This window comes from Humulus lupulus, chromosome 5 (genome assembly GCF_963169125.1).
Source record: "Humulus lupulus chromosome 5, drHumLupu1.1, whole genome shotgun sequence".
Taxonomy (NCBI): domain Eukaryota; kingdom Viridiplantae; phylum Streptophyta; class Magnoliopsida; order Rosales; family Cannabaceae; genus Humulus; species Humulus lupulus.
This window is the reverse complement of record NC_084797.1, coordinates 167,984,059-167,988,693: the sequence shown is the minus strand read 5'-3', so window position 1 is coordinate 167,988,693 and position 4,635 is coordinate 167,984,059.

The window sequence follows — 4,635 nt, the reverse complement described above, 5'->3', positions numbered from 1 at the left end:
ACTGCTCCTTCTGGTCGAAATGACAGCGTGGGGGAAGCAGATGTGGTGCCGGCAGGATTAGCTGCTTCCTCGGCAGCCCTGGCCTCACATTTAGCGAGTTCCTCTGCCTTAACCTCCTCCGTGAGAAAGTCGAGGTTGAGAGACTTGTTTAGCTTCCACACCTGATAAAAGCAGTTGAAGCAGATCTCCTCGTAGTGAGTAAGATTAGCTTCTTTCTCCTGCTTCAGCTCCTCATTCTCACGAATCAGTCCCTCCTTCTCGTGAGCCAACCCCTCGTTCTCACTAGTCAATTTCTCTAGCCGATCAGTCAACGACTTGTTGGTTTGGGTTAGCTTATCATTCCCATCAGCCAACCTCTTAAGAGACTCCTCTTGCTCAGCTACAGCCTTCTCTGACCGCTCCAACTTGGATTGAAGATCCTTTTCTGAAGAAGTCAGGGCATCCACCTTAGCTTGGGCCTCCACTAGTTGATCATTTAAGACCTTGATCAACTCCTTGTAGTCCACTGCTCGGTGCTGAGCATGACTGATGGTGATGAGCGTCCGCATGAAAAACAAGAGGTTACTACAAGTATAAACATAAATAACAAACTGTCCTGTGGTAGAATACTTACATTCGCCAACTGAGCAAGCCCTCTCTGTAAGACGACATCAACGCTAAGTCGAGGGAAGGACTTAAAGCTTTGAATCGTTGAAGCATCGTGAAGAGTCTGATCAACCACATCCTTCCCAATAGTACCAGCAGTGCGAAGTGCCTCACTCAGGCCAGTTGGACGAGTGGGGGTTAGGCTCGCTGAAGGAGGAAGTGAGGAAGGGGTTCGCTGCGGGAGTGCAACTGACCCCTCGGGTTGTCTCCCTTGGCTGGGCGGTACTGTCCTCGGGACATTGCTCGAAGGGGTGGAGCCACTCCCTTCTCGGGACTTCCTCTTCGGGGCAGGAGGGGCGTTGTAATGCCCAGATATCTCTGAATCTGCAAAAGAGAAAACACAAGATTTGCTAGTAAAAGAAATATATATATATATAAAGAAATATGTGGATAAGTATATTACTACTACTAGACAGTTCTATAAATCCCATATAACTAAGTTGACAAACATATCACTATGACTACTAGACCTGAGTTGAGGATTTGGTTGAGGAAGTCGTCCTCGTCGTCGGTTGATGAGCTCAAGTCCCTCTCGGGCTGGATGGCTTTCCCCTTCCCAGGCTGTGTGGGAATAGCAGGTATGTGCTGGGGCTCCCTAATGACGAGATCGCCTGGTCTACGGGAGTGAGGAGATGGTCCAGGAGAGAACTTATCAGTCACTACCTCAGTGCCGGCGTTGGACTGATCAGTTGCATTATTTTCCTCAGTAGTGCTCTCCACTGTGATGTTTTGGTTACATGGTAGCAGGCCCACCATCTAAAGATTCTCTACAGTAACCAAAATTTTCACATCCTTCTCCTCGATACACATGTTGGCCAACTCCTCTGCTCGTTTAAACATCTCTTTTGTGGGTGAGGGTTGCTCGAATGGACCCACTTGCGTAAAAGCCAGGTTGTTGGCTTTGATGTCCGACGTGAGAAAATACTATGTATAGTATTTCTTAGGGTTCGACTTGTGAGCGATGCCACAAAGGTATTTAACCCCCTTATGCCTGTGAAAGAGGTGGAAAAAACCTGTGTTCTTATGGCTTGGGTTGGTTTCGAAGTCGAACAAGTAATGTATCTCGTGAGGAGTAGGCTCATCCCAACCTTCCATGTAGTAGAGAATGTACAAAGCAGACAACACCTGAATCCTATTAGGAGTGATCTGGAAGGGAGAGACATTGAAATAATCAGCTACTGACCGGAAGAAGGGGTGTAGCGGGATGGTCGCTCCTGCATATATATGGGGCCTAGACCAGGCACAGTACGGTCCGCCAGGCCTGTTAGCTCTCTAGTGAGGGTACGGACATATCACATTCACCCCTTTCAAGCCCAAGGCTTGGATGTGTTTGTCAAACATCCCGGGGTTGAGTTTTGTAGGCTTGGCGGTAAACCAAGAGGGTGTTTCTTCTCCTTCCTTCCTTGGTTTTTGGACAGCCAGATGCTGGATCTCAGTAGCGAATTTCTGTGTAATTTTTCTCTAAGATTTGTTTGTTTTTGGCATCTGATGGAGTGGTCTCGAAGACGCTGCACTGCGGACCTCACTGCGTTCCACCACTTTTTGTACTGCTCTGCGGGCTACTTGAGGGTCCTGGTCCTGCGGGAGTCTGTTGGACTTCTTTACCCTCGTTGTCGACTATTTAGCTTGATGAAGGAACTGCTCTTCGTGAAGAAAGTATAAAGCTGAACGGGGGAGGATCTTCTTAAAGAGGCGGAGGCGATCCTCATGAGTGCGACTGTCAGGAGACTTTGACGAGGAGTCGCTGCTTTGAGGGGTGTCGATCGACTGCGAGACAGACGTATCAGAATTCGTATGGTTGTCACCTCCCCTATAGTCAAAGTGATTCATCTACAAAAAATAAAAATGGGAGGTGAGTAACCATACAAATATAAATCAACAAGAGCAGTGTTTAGTTTTTCTACTTAGAAAAAAATTATCTAAGTAGTGAAAATTTAGCATGCATGGAGAAAAAATAAATTTTGTGCCTATAAGTGCCTAAGAGTGCATAAAAGTGACCCATGTGCGTGCCTAAGTTGGTGTCAAAGGGCTAACATAGGTGTGTATCTGAGCGGCGTGCCTAGTGCCGAGGAGCTAATGTGCGCGTACAAGGGGTCCGAGGGGCTGTGTTGAGGCACCTGAGCCGTTGGTGCCGAGACACCCGAGGAGTGGTGTGGTGTCCGAGGTGCTGTCCGAGGAGATGCGAGCCTGGGGGTCCGAGGAGCTGCGCCTCATCCGAGCGGTGTGCCTGGTCCGAGGAGCTGCTCACCTTGTGTCCGATGAGCCCAGTGCCCATGGCATGCGTGCGTGGGTGTCCGAGGATGTGTGTCCAAGGGATCCAAGGGACCTAGTTCGAGCCACAGCCAGCATCCGATCAGAAGCATATTGAGTCCGAGTGGCTATTGAATGGTCCGATCGGACCATATTTTTTTTCAAAAGAAAGAGCAATGGCCAATCGGCCATACCCCATGTCCCATACCCGAATCTCAACCAAAAACCCTAAGCCGAAAAACAAAACCTAAAATCCCTAGCACAAACACTATTTCTCATCCAAAACACACAACCACAAGATCAAAATGGGGAAATTGAAAGGTTTTCCAATGTTCTTGAGACCATATATGCCATCAACTATCCAAAAACCCATATTCATGATTTAGGTTAAAATGACTCATTTTTCTTTAAATTTCTATGAAATTGAAGGTAAAATTGGGTTACCCATAACCTAAACAACATCAAAACAGCCACCAAACACATTATATTGCTAAGATTCACACATAGATTCAAGAAAAATACTCTATGAAGTTTCGGCCACCACTTGTATTTTTCATGGAATTTTGAAAAAAAAAAAACACAAGTGAAGATGAAGGAGAAGACTTACCCAATCTTGAAGAGACCTTGGAGAATGCTTGAAGAAATGAGAAGCTTTTCCTTGAGAATCCTTGAAGTTTCGGCCAAGGAAAAGGCTTATGGGGTTTCGGCCAAAGAAGAAAAAAGATGAGCGAAATTTTTGTTTTTGCACTCTTGTGTGTGTGGAAATGTGGGAGTATAGGGGTCTATTTAAAGGAAAAAAGTGGGAATTGCCACTAATTTTTGGACCCTTTGAATTCCTTAGATATTTTTTCTCCCCACGACTATGAGCAGTTAATTGCAGTGATCGTGGTCTGTGGAGTCGTGGTCTGTTGCATGGCGGAAAGATGAACAGTTGATTTTTTTTTTTAATAGTGCCGTTAGATGTGGAGAAAAAAGTTTATTATGTGAGAGCATCATATAATAAACTTGGGGGGCAAATGTTATCCCCAAAATTTGAAAACGATGACGTGGCAATAGAAATGATAGATGGCAAGGAATAGTTGGGTGATCTGGGTTAGGAGTAGCCTGGCAGACCAGTGAAGAATGTTGACTAGCCAGTCAAGTGTCATGACCGACCAGGCATGACCTTGTCCGACCAGTCACATGTTTGTCTGCCTAGGCATGATCTTATCTGACCAGTCACATGGCCTTAGCCGACCAATCATGACCATGTCCGACCAGCCAAGTGCATGTCTGCCCAGCAAAGTGCATGTCTGCCCAGTCAAGTGCGTGTCCGCCCAGTGAAGGTTTGGCCGACCAGCTTGAATGTGATAAGGATCGACTAGACAGAGCAGGGCTACGCAAAGATCTCAGAAAGCAAGAATCGGTCTTGGCTTGCGCGGGAATCTCTCAGTTTATCCCGTGAATATAGTGTATTGTTATATTTTGAATATTATTGTAAATTAAATATAATGAGAATAACAAAATATCCCGATTATGGGGGATATCATCTGTACGATCCTGAGCCAATAAATACAAGGCTTATGGCATCATAAAGAGGACTTTCGGAACTTTTGATTCGAATTCTAATTTTCTAGAGAGAGAGAGAGCACTTGTATTTAAGAGAATTCTTGTATTCTTGTAATCTGCACTGAAGAAACTCAGTTGACTCAGGTTCATCTGATCTTGAGTGTAGATCTATAATCACAACTCTAAGTGGAT